This window comes from Lynx canadensis, chromosome F1 (genome assembly GCF_007474595.2).
Source record: "Lynx canadensis isolate LIC74 chromosome F1, mLynCan4.pri.v2, whole genome shotgun sequence".
Lineage (NCBI taxonomy): Eukaryota > Metazoa > Chordata > Mammalia > Carnivora > Felidae > Lynx > Lynx canadensis.
The window spans coordinates 3,794,769-3,807,417 of NC_044319.2; the positions used below are offsets into that span (position 1 = coordinate 3,794,769).

The following is a 12,649-nucleotide window of genomic DNA, read 5'->3' on the forward strand; positions in this document are numbered from 1 at the left end:
CATTGTTTCTTACTAATGGATTCAGGTTTGCCAATTACATTCATTTGCTTTTGTGGTTGTTTCTGTGATAGATCTTGGTCTTTAAAGTGAAAAATTTATTGGAATCCATTTCTTGATTAAGTGAATTCTAAATCATATGAAAATATAACCATTTCTGATTTAAAAATAATTGTCTAAAAATCTGTTTAAGTGTTTTATGTCACTGAAATCCTAGACTAGGGATAGAAAATAGGTTTAATTCAATATTTTATCTGCGGTCTCTTGGTAGACACTATCTGACATGCTTTGTTTAGAATGATTCTGAGGGTTTGTTTGGGCTCAAGAAGAAAGAATGCGCTGACTGATCCTTGCTGTCTACCCTCGGATCAGGACAAAGGACCAGATACATCCCCACTAATGCTGTGTGTTTGCTCTCCTTGCCTTCTCATAGTGTGTTTTTGGGTTTGCTTAAATATCGATCACCTTTTAATAACAAGTAAAATTTTACATTCGAGGGTGATTTTGCCACCGATGTTACAATTTGTAAGTGCACATCTACTAATGTACTTATCCCATGAATATTTTTAAGGTGTGTTTTACAATCTGTCTGTTTTCTAAGATTTTAAATGTGATTAGTGTGATTGCTAGAGATTTATTCTTGTTTTCCCCAAATGTATTTGTATTCTTTAGGGTACGTTTTTATGATTTTTCTGGTAATATCATCTTAGCATTAAATTTTCATTTGTCTTCAATTTAAAACTGATTTTAAAATATAGTGGTTACTTATAACACATGTGAGAAGTTTCTCATGTGTTTTTATTTCACATCCCTCTGAAAATTATAACCTTTAGGAGTACCGTGTGTACAATGCACACAGGTGCTTAAACACTCTACAAAGTAACACCTCCTGAGAGATAAAAAAGTGCCTTATGATGACTATAACTTCATTCTTAGTGTAAAGTCTGTGGCTTTTCTGTGACAGTTTTTTTCTGTTATTAGAAAATGTTCAAGTGCTAGTTACTGGTGTTATTAGTCTTTATGAAAAACACTGAAAAGTCCTTTCTATTGCTCAGTGTAAAATGTGAATTACTATCTTATTTCTCTAATTTCTTTTAAAAAATTTAGTTTCATGTATCTTACAGTGAAACTCTTTCCATGCCGTGTAGGGGGAAAGTTACATCTCTGTGGATAAGCAGACAAAGTTTTAATAATATTCTCTCCTCCCCACGTGGTTGTATCTGACATTGCCACAAAAGTAGAACATGTGTTCACCTTTGAGCTTTTGAGGGGAACTGGACTCAGATCTGTGATTTCTGCCTTAAAATGTGGGTTAAAGCAGCATTAACCTAAGACCCCCTGTACCTCCTTTTAAAAGTTTTGTTGAGTTACTTTTTTGCTTACAAATATGTCCTTGAAAGGGGTCACTTTCCTCCTCCGCCTCATTTCTCCCTACTTTCTTCTTTGCCATTGTTTTTATAGAGTAGTCTTATGGTAAGCTGATTGCGTCCTGCACACCTCAGGGATGAACTGCTGAGCTCCTACCACTGCTAATGTGTGATGGTGCAGATCACAAGTGCGTTGGAAGTGGATGGAGAACATTGGGCAGACGATTTTATCCCTGAAACTGCCCCTCCCTGTGTCCCTGGCATAGAATTAACTGAGGGAAGTGGGCCCCACAGGGCGTACTGCCCACCGCTGCTGCTTTCATACTTACAGGCTGTCAAGAGTGGGTCCGCGCTGCCCTGCCTTCCTCAGCCTTTTGGATTCATGCTTTGAAGAAGGCTGGCGTTACCTGGCCTCAATAAACGAAGTCCTGTTTTATATTTTGCTTTTGGTCCCCTTCATTAACATTCATTCTGGTTTGTGCAGGCGTTGGCCATGCCGAGCTTATGTGTCAGCTCATCTCATGGTCACTTATGGCATAAGCAACTCTGAGAGCTTTTCTGAATTTGTTTATATCTTAATTTTTTGGACTTTTTGATTATGGACTTTTCCAAACGTGCATGAAAGTAGGGAGACTGGTATAATGAACCCTCCTGTTTCCATCACCTGGTTTCAGTAATTTTCTTTTCTTTTCTTTTTTTTTTTTGTTTCAGTAATTTTCACACTTGTTTTATATCTGATATTTTAATACTTAGATTTCAGACAAATGTTCTTTTTTCATTTATATTTCCAAATACTCCTTACAATTAGTCTTTTGTTATGAAGCCTCTCGGCTACTTGAGAAGTTAGTAAATTCAGTTATTAAATTAAGCAGATCCTTTTTTTCAGGCCTAGTATGTACAAAGCATTCTTGATACAAGTTATAGAAATATGTTGTTATAAATCTGAAAATTATTTACTACGGCAAAAAAACCTTACCAAGTCAAACGTCTTACTTGGGGATATGAGTATTAAACTTGCACTTGCCAGAAAATGAAAGGACTCAGTGGAGGATGAAAGGGTTCTTAATCCTGAGAGCATGTTTCATTCCCTGCTAGCCTTTTTTTCTTTTTCCTTTCCTCCTCCCCCTCCCCCTCCCCCTCCTCCTCCTCCTTTTTTAGTTAACATAGTGTAATATTAGTTTCAGGTATACAATATAGTGGTTCAGCACTTCCATATGTCACTCTGTGCTCATCATGACAAGTGCAGTCCTTAATCCCCATCACCTATTTCCCTCATCCCCCCACCATCTCCCTTCTGGTGACCATTGTGTGTTCTCTGTAGTTAAGTCTGTTTCTTGGTTTCTCTCTCTCTCTCTGTCTTTCTGTCTTTTTTCCCTTTGCTCATTTATTTTTTTAAATTCCATGTATGAGTGAAATCATGGTATTTGTCTTTCTCTGACTCATTTCACTTAGCATAAATATTCTCTAGCTCCACCCATGTCATTGCAGATGGCAAGATTTCATTCTTTATGACTAATAATCCATTATATATATATGTGTGTGTGTGTATATATATGTATATGTATATATATATGTACACACACACACACACGCATGCATGCATGCCAGATCTTCTTTATTCATCAATTGATGGCCACTTGGGCTGTTTCCATAATTTGGCTGTTGTAGATAATGCTGCTATAAACAGGCTGGTGGCTTTTTCTAATAGAAGACCATGAGTAATTCCTTAAAAGTTGGCAGTTTATGTTTTGAACACTCTGGGATTTTCTGTTGAAAATAGTGTATGTATCTCCTGTTGAACTAGATTCTTAGCACGGAATGTGCTTCTGCTACTTAAGACTTGGTTTTACTTAGAACCTCCCATACCCTCCCTCCCCAACCCCTTCTTCCAAAGACATTATTGGGTAGTCATTTTTGGTGGATCTTGTTTCCAAGTAGGCCTCTTTTTCCTCCACTTAGCACCAATATTAGTCTCCTGCTCCCCACTCCCACATAAACAAACAGATTTGTGGATAGCAATTACCAGTTGGGGTTTAGATTGTAGGAGTTTGCTTTATAAATATATCCTATCCACTTATTAATTTACTGCCTGGCTATAGAAAAGTAAATAGCGTGAGGCATATGAAGGAGAAATTTTTCTAGGGGAGGGTATCCAGGAAGACTTCACATAGAAAGTAAAATTAATGGCATGGATTTCAGAAGAGAGGGTGGTATAGGGAAACAGTCATAGACAAATGGTCTGGAAATGCTGGTGGGGAGTGAAGGGTGCTGGCTCCTCTGACCCCCTGAACTGAGAAAAACATACTGAAGATTTGAAAGAGAAGATTTGAGAAGGTGGTTGTTCTCTGTGGAATATATGTTTCTGTTATATTTGGTGATACAATAAGAGTTGAATAAAAGCTTGATGTTTAAAATGTTTGTTTTGCATTAGTTGGTAATAGAAAATTAGTGAAGGTAATAGCACCTCCAGACTTTCTACAGAAAGTCTGTTAAGTGTTTGACTTCAGCTCAGGCCATCATCTCATGGTTCATGAGTTCAAGCTCTGCATTGGGCTCTGCACTGAGAGTGTGGAGCCTGCTTGGAATTCTCTTTCTCGGCCCCCCTACCCCAGCAAAAAAACCCTAGAAACTTAAATTAGATTGTATGTTACTGGGGGTGGGGGTGGTTGAAGGGCCTGACTGAATGGAAATGAAGGTGTCAAGTGTGAGGAAAGTGATGGGAACTGCTGAGAGTAATTGCGGTGGCCAAAGTGTGGGCTGCATTGGAGATACTTACGAATGAGCACACAGGAGAGGTGTGGTTATTTGTATGTTCATGAGAGGTGGAGGCTAGATTCACTCTGCCAGCTCTTTGTCAGATTGTTTAGAGAAGATTTGTGTGTCTGTCTCCGCAGGCCCCTTCTCCTTCCCAGCCCACAATTTTTTTCTTCCCCTTCTACCTTCAAATAAAATTTCGGGTCAGGTTTCAAAATGGATTTATCTTAGCCTGACCACTGCTGTGGTTCAGTCTACTGTTTGAGGTTCTAAATATTTGCTACAAATAGAGAAAAATGTTTATACTATAACTAATAAATAAAAACTTTAAAAGGTGAGACAACAGCAATTAAGAGAAGGACTAATTTAAATGGATGCCAAATAGTATGATGGTTAAGTTGCTTTCTTAGACGAGAAAATAAAATTCTCTTAAGCTTGATGTCCTCATCTTGTTAATGGGAATAATACTAACAATAACTTTGATTTGCTTTCACAGATGAAAGTGAGGATTAAATCAAAAGTACTTCATGTGTATAACATATATTATAAATTTCTACTACTGCTGGCCCCACCTCCCAGCTTTATTTATATTCCAGTCTAAAAGTTCAGTGTTTTATGTCTCCCTGTGCTGTCATGTGGATTATCAAGAGTGTAGTGTGGCTCATTGTAAACCAGAGTTTCAGACCATGGCTTACAGTCGTGCCCAGCGCTGGTGTCTCTGGAGATGCTGAAAATTACCTATCTTGTTGAGAAGAAAGTTTGCAAACAGGAAATAGTACCTTTCCCCTAGTAATGGGCTTGGTTTCAGCCCGTAGTTATGGCAGACGAAAATCATTTACTGTTTTCCTGCATTCATGACAACTCCGTGACTTGAGAGTAGTTCCCTGGGATGTCACACAGGAAACATAAAAGTAAGCTTTCCATGATGAAATGTTTCCCACACATGCATTTTAAAAAGCTGAAATTAAAAGATTCATTAGTCATCATGTTATAATTCACTGAAATGGCATGGAATGAGTACTGTTTCTCTATTCCATCCCTAGAAATATATATTGATTATTACTGGTAATGGTTATTAATGCCTAAACTTAATGTCAGTAGAGATAGTTTTGAGTTTATTTTCTATGCAAAGAGTGTATGTGTGTGTGTGTGTATGTGTATATATATATATATATATATATATATATTTTAGAGATTATTGCATAGAGTTGTTTAAACATGTACTTAATTACTTTTTCTGGACTTACCGCTTCCTTCTATAAAAATGCATTTGGTAGACCGATTAGAAATGTGATAAGATCTGAGTAATAAAATACAGAATGAACTAGTTGCTTGAGATGTTTCAAAAAAAACCTGTTGAATTGGAAATAACAGTATTAGAAGTGTCCTTCCTGACCATAAAACATGTGTCATTATGTTTCCAGAGTTCTGGAAAGTACTCTTTAATTTTATAATATTGTACAACTGCCACAGAATTTTTTTATTAGAAATTCCACATCTGTTTGAGAAGATGTTCTCTCCCTTTCCCTTTCAAACAAAGTAATAATTCTGGTAGCATGTTATTTTTATTCTTTCGGGTACATATGTGACCTCCACAGCTTGTCTTTCTAAACTCTAAATGTTAATGTTATTAGTTGCAGCTGGTTTTTCAGTATACACTGTGCTTGTACAGATATGAAAATGAGTTTTGTGGAAGGGTTTTCTGTATTATGATACTTAAATTTTACGTTGATTTGCATTCTGTGCAAATTATTTTTTACTGGGAGAGAATTCTTTTTTATTACAGAAACAGTGGGAAATTATTAAAACAAGAATCTTGCAAATTCATAATAGGAAAAGAATAGTGATTTAATATCTATCTATATTTTTAATGTTTATTTATTTTTGAGACAGAGACAGAGCGTGAGTCGAGGAGGGGCAGAGAGAGAGGGAGACACAGGATCCTGGGCAGGCTCCAGGCTCTGAGCCGTCAGCACAGAGCCCGATGCGGGGCTTGAACCCACAAACCGTGAGATCATGACCTGAGCTGAAGTCGGACACTCAACCGACTGAGCCACCCAGGTGCCCCGTGATTTAATATTTTTGATAGAGATACGTTAGAAATAAGACACAAGACCATAGTAATGATATTATTATATTTGAGACTGCATACTTGCATTTGGCTGGTGTGTGTCTTTAGACCAAGAGTATTACCATAATCTATGTGATATTCTGCCATAACCTCATGATTTTAGTAAAGTATATAAAATCAGCAAGAAGGAAAAATTACCAAATAACTCTTTCTTTGGTCCTTTTTGTTCGGAAGAGCAGTGTTTTGTTAGACCTCTTATTCTAGAGGTACTGGTGCTATATCATTTCACCATTGCTGCAAGGCGGATTTGTGGAAAGAATATTGCTTCTATTGTTTTGAAAGGTCGGGAGTGTGTGTGTGTTTGCCACATGAGGGTTTCAAGTTCATCTAGGACCAAATTTTAGAGCCTTTTTGTTGATCAGCTCAGTTGGGTTTCCCTACTGTAGCATGCTATAAAAGTAGTAAAGAAAGCAATCTTTTGAATTAATAAAGTGATGAATTATCTAATTACAAAGTTGATGTGAAATGGCAGTATGATAACTTTGACTGCATTACCAAATGATCCCAGTGACTGATCAGATGTGCCTGAGTTCCATTAAGGAAAAATATGCCATTAAATATTTAACACTGAAAGCGAGCAGATACACAGTATTGCTAACCTCTGATCACCAGGGTGCATGTATCTGTACATTTGGAGGTAGCTGCTACATGAGACATCGCTCTTGTCTGCTCAGCACAGCTGCTAGAAGACTTGGTTATTGGGATTATACCTCTCTTCTGGTTTTAAGTAAAGCAGGCAAACAGCCAAGTTGCTTAACTGCATGCAGATCCTGGCATTCTCATTATGAAATGCTGACGCATTTATGATTTATATGTTTTTTTCTTTTATTACAATAAATGGAATCTCTGCATAGATTCAAAAGACCATTATTCTCAAAAATGTTCTTCCAAGTAAAGTGACATTTGTGGGACACTTGGGCTTTCAAAACAAAACAAGTTATTGTGTTTTTAATGTGTGTTTCATGTTCTTCATTTTTAGCCATTCAGTTAATATTTATCTTCATTTAAGTGTAAATAACCTATGATGAGTTGGTGTATGTTTATTATAAAGACCAGATGTTAGCTAACTTCTGAAGTTGGGAAGGATAATTAGTAAATTCTTAATCAGCATTTTTGTTCAAACCTGTGTTGGTCAAGGTTAATTGCTTATGTAAGGCTAATGCTGTAATTAAAGCTACTGATGGATAAATGTGTTTGCCAAGCCTTGTTGCCTTATCTATTTGAGTGTATAACTTGCCATTAATTCAGATAGAGGCAATATTTTTTAAATGACAGTATGTCATTGTGAAATGGCAGAGGTTACATTCATTGTTTTGGCCATCCCTTTAGTAGCAGAAAGTGGAGTACTGTGTCTCTCTATTCAAGTGTGACATTTTTTAGAGTCAGGAATTTTATTTTGAATCCCTAGCAATCTTCATGGTATGCCGGGGCATGGTATTTAATTGATGACTGAATGAAGGACTGCATGAAAACTGTCCAGTGTTTGGATTTATGGAGTATATTTTGTTAAAAATGTTTTATTTATTTATTTATTTATTTATTTATTTATTTATTTATTTATTTATTTATTTATTTATTTATTTTGAGAGAGAGTGCATATACAAGTTGGGGAGGGGCAAAGAGAGAGAGAGAATCCCAAGCAGGCTCCATGCTTTCAGCACAAGGAGTGATGCGGGGCTCGAACTCATGAACCATGAGATCATGACTTGAGTTGAATTTCGGCCAACTCGCCGACTGAACCACCCAGGCGCCCCTAAATATATTTTAAAATTAATACGTTACTGCAAACATATAAGATCAGGTAGAAAGAAGTCTTTACCGTGGTAAAATTCAAGAAGTTCAGTAAGTTAGTTGATAGGTCAGAATCGCAGAGGCTGCCATTGTCTTCACTTGTTCAGGGAATGCTGAATCATGTTAGTGATTTTAAAGTTCAGCTTTCCTTTTCTGTAAAAGCCTGCGTAGTCAGTGTGGCTTCATAGGCCAGAAGGCAAAAGTGCATTATTACTGCGTCATGGCAATTTGCTGTGCTTGCTGAGAGTGCCACTGATAGTCTCTGTGGCAGCTCCTTAGCTCTGCTGTTACCACCTGACCGCCTCTCTGGGCGATATGTAGTGAACAGGGTTGGATGTGTTCTAACAGAACTTTGTTTATGGACACTGAACATTGGTTTTCATAGATTTTTCACTTATCCCCAAATATTCTTCTTCTTATTTTTTTCCCAAACCTTTAAAAATGTAAGAAAACACTCCAAGCTTGCAGGCTGTGCAGAAACAGGTGGTGGGCCAGATTCGTCCCATGGACCATTGTTTGCCAACTCTTGAATTATTCTTTGGAAACCAGAAGATTTTTTTTGCACACAGAAGGAAACAGAATATATGCTACCAGAAAATTCTCTAATTGAGAAGGATAGAAAATATTTTATCTGTTACCTTCTAATGAGCCATTAGTTCTACAGTTATACATTGCCAATCCCATTTGTAAGCACAGTATGTTTACAATAATTGAATTTTGAGTTTATTTTCTACTCCAATAAGATTTAATTCAATAACTTAAAAAAATAGTTGAATTCAGTAATATAGTAGGATAGATATAGTATAGGAAGAAATGAAATTGTTAAATAGGAAAAAGTGGGTACTGGGGTGCGTGGGTGGCCTGGTCGGTTAAGGGTCCAACTTCGCCTCAGATCATGATCTCATGGTTCCTGAGTTCAAGCCCCCACATCGGGCTCTGTGCTGTCAATGTAGAGGCTGCTTTGGATCTTCTGTCTCCCTCTCCCTCTCTCAAAAATATATAAACATTTTAAAAAATGTGTACTTTATTAATTTCTCATATACGTACACCATCATTCTTAGTTTTTTGTTTTTTTAACTGCCGGTGTTATATTTTGTTATTTTGCCCTGAAATGAATTGTAAAGACAATTTTCTAGTAGAAATATTTTGACCAAATTACTCAAGTTCAGAAAATTTTTGTTTGCTTCTTTAGGTCTTTTTTTAGATTATGGATATTGCACTCAGACTTGACATACTGTGGTTTGACTATTTCTATTTGGAATGAGAAGGACCTCTCACGGGAGGAAAAAAACAAATATGTTTTAGGGACATACTGTTAATAGTAATAACAGTCGTGATGAACTGATCTGTTATATTTCATAATCAGAAACAGGGTGATAGTTTAATGGCGGAAATTAGACATTACTATTTGATATGGAAAATAAGGCGACTTGGTATATTCCAACGATGAACGAGTTTGGGGATGGCTTCCCTAAGCCAGATTAAAAAATGTGTCCTGATCAAGAGAGAACATAGCCTCACTAGTCTCTGTCAGGAATCAATTTTCATTAACATTTGCATTTTCAGTACCTAGTGTTAGATGTTTAAAGAGACATATTCAGATAAAGTGTTTGCTTATGAAACGATGAAAGAAGGACAGAAAGTCTTGTCCTGTTAGGCAAGCTGATTATAACTCATTATCTGGAAGAGCGTTATTATTCGAGTGTCCAGCGATGTATCAGGCTGCCTTGGCACAGCTGGGGGCTACCTGTCCCTGGAAGAGCTTTATTCTGGATCAACACCGTTTGTCGGGAGGAGTTCTGTCCATGAGTATAAGGCAGGGCTAGTGCACTTTGAGTCTGTGGTGTTCATGGTAATGTGGAAGCAGGGTAGTTTATCCTCCCCTTTCTGTCCAGGCCCTGCTTATTCCCAAAGTTTCAGTGCAGATCTTGGATGAAATCCACCTGACTAGGATTGCTCTTTTCCTGTTGTAAAATCAGTAGTCACTGGTATTTTCTATGCCAACCGCTTGGCAACTGTGAATATTCTCTATTTTTATTTGGTTCTGTGTCTTCTTTCCTATACTTAGCAAGAACAAGAATCATGTTACCCAATTGCTTCCTTATGTGCAGAAACATAACGGTTTTAGGATTGACAGGATCACAGGAAGCATCCAGTTCCATGGCCTCCCTGCTGCCCTTCTCTCCTTCTTGCCATGTTGCATCAGTTGTGGTTCGGAGAAGGTCAGGTAGTCACCTGGTGATGGGAGAATGCTAAAATTTAGGTTTTTGAGCTCAGTCAAATGCTCTTTCTGTTAGTTGATGCCCAAGAATTAGCTTCTAAGTTGAAGTAAAAATGTGATACAGCAATTTAACAGTACAAACAAATTTTTAGCAATCTGTTCTTTATATATAGGTATCTTCAACTTTATTGATGTGTAATTTACGTATAGCATAATGTAAGTTTAAGGTGTATAGAACATTGATTTGATATGCATACATTGCAAAATGATTTCAGGCTAGCACCTTCATTATGTCACATAATTACCATTTGTTTTTTTGTGGTGAGAACACTTAAGAACTTAACAACTTTTAGGTATATAGTATAGTATTATTGCGTATAAACACCATGCTGTTCAATAGATCCCCAGAACTTACCCATCTTATAGCTGGAAGTATGTGCCTTTTGATTAATACCCACCAATTTTACCCCCCCAACCATTCCTTATATTGAAGGTTAACTGTATAAGGCCAGATAATTAAAAGTACCATAGGATTATTCACGTCAGCATTTAAAACTGGATAAGATTAGATAGTCTCTGTAACGATGAGTTTCCGTCTCACAGGGACTGTATGTTTAAGTGATTGTGGCTTTCCAAACCAGCTAGGTAACCTTCCTTCAATAACTCAGTTATAAATAGAACTGTTCTATTTTATACTTGACATTATGTAGACTTCTTTATTTTTTTTGTCCCATACTCAACCAAGAAGCCAATGAGTATTAGATACTGGTCCTTGTCTTTCATTAGTAGGTCAAGAGACAACTGAGGGATTGATTTATCATGAGTTGCCCAGTGCTGTGCTACCCTGATTTTTAGTTTTTTAGTTTTTTTTTTTAACTTGACAAAGTAACTTAACAAATGCGGTATCATTTATATCTTACAACAGCCTTCTTAGTATTGTTATAGTTCCTTTTGCAGATGAGGAATGCTTAAGGTCACACTTTTTAAACACAAGGACTAGAGCTTTAACTTGACTGCCTTAATTTCCGATTTTCCCCTTATTCCACCATATTGATTCTGTGTTATGTTAGTTGTTAGTTCTGTATTAGAGCTCTAATCATGAACTATTATAAGCCCTAGGAGCGAAATCCAGAGAGAGGGAAATGAAAATATTTGATGAGATTTCTATCACTAATACTAAAGTAGGGCTATAGGCAAAGCTCTGAATTATTTAATTAGGATTCCTGCTATTTCATACAGGTGGTGCATCCTGTTTTACCTCCCTCCCTTATTGAGATCTAAGTGAGTGCTGGCAGGGTGTGTGGGGAAGAGGGTGGGTTTTTCATATCACATGTTTCTGAACTGATGCTGCCACAGCTCTAGGTGAAAATAAAGGTGATTGAAATAGGAATTTGCATGGAGTTAAGCTACTTTTTGAAATCTGGATTCCATAACCTTGAAGTGCTGAATATTAAAACATTAATTATTCAAGAGCCTTTAGCCTGCAAGCCATTATTGGATATATATGTGTGTGTGTGTGTGTGTGTGTGTGTGTGTGTGTGTGTGTGTGTGTGTGTTTTACAATTCTATAAATATTTGCATTTACAGATTAAAGTATTTTAAAAATGTAGAATATATGTGCAATATAGAAGAAAATCCTCTTTGGCCTTTCTGGGCACTTTTTTTCTTTTAGGAGTACTTATTTGACCTTAAAATTTCTACTTGATGTGAGTGGCCTAGGCGAGTAATTTAGAAGTATTATTTTTGACCAAATACTTGTCAAGTAAAAGAAAAGCATTGGAACTACGTTTGATCAGACTTGGCAGTTGTGGGCCCTATTTCAAGTTTTAATTAATAATTTGCTTTTAGTTTTGATGTTTGTAGGAAAATTTTATCAAGGCACTGTTTAATGCAGAGCTATTTCATTAGGATCAGGATGAAAAATATCCCTCCAGCACTTTCTCTCCTACCCTTTTTCCCCTTGTGGGTGGCAGCATTTTGGTAACATTGCAGAGCCAGCTCATTGTCTGAAGAGGCCCACGGGACTTGCTGGTTGAAGTCCTGGGGTCTTCAGGCTTAGAGCAGGAGTTGGTAAAGAATGTTATTTTGTGCCTCAGAAGTCTTTGTACCTCTTGGGATGAGCACTGGGTGTTTTATGGAAACCAATTTGACAAAAAAGTTACATATAAAAAACAAAACAAAAAAAAACTGTGTGGATTAAAAAAAAAACTAAAGAAGTCTTTGTAATAGTAGGTGGGTTTTCTTGTTTTCCATTTGTCCAAGATTCCATAGAACAGCATCAACTAAAACCTGGAGTGTGCAGATCTTAAAGGTGTGATACTGTATTGTCTAACATATGAAAAAAAAATGTTTTTTGAGAGGGAGAGACAGCATGTACATGCATATGCG

At 36.9% G+C, this 12,649-nt stretch overlaps 1 protein-coding gene across 1 annotated transcript in view; it reads left to right on the forward strand.

The window, feature by feature from the left end:
- Positions 1–12,649, forward strand: part of SMYD3 (SET and MYND domain containing 3) — a 645,009-nt gene that overhangs the window by 168,369 nt on the left and 463,991 nt on the right. The gene's annotated exons all lie outside the window — the stretch shown is intronic.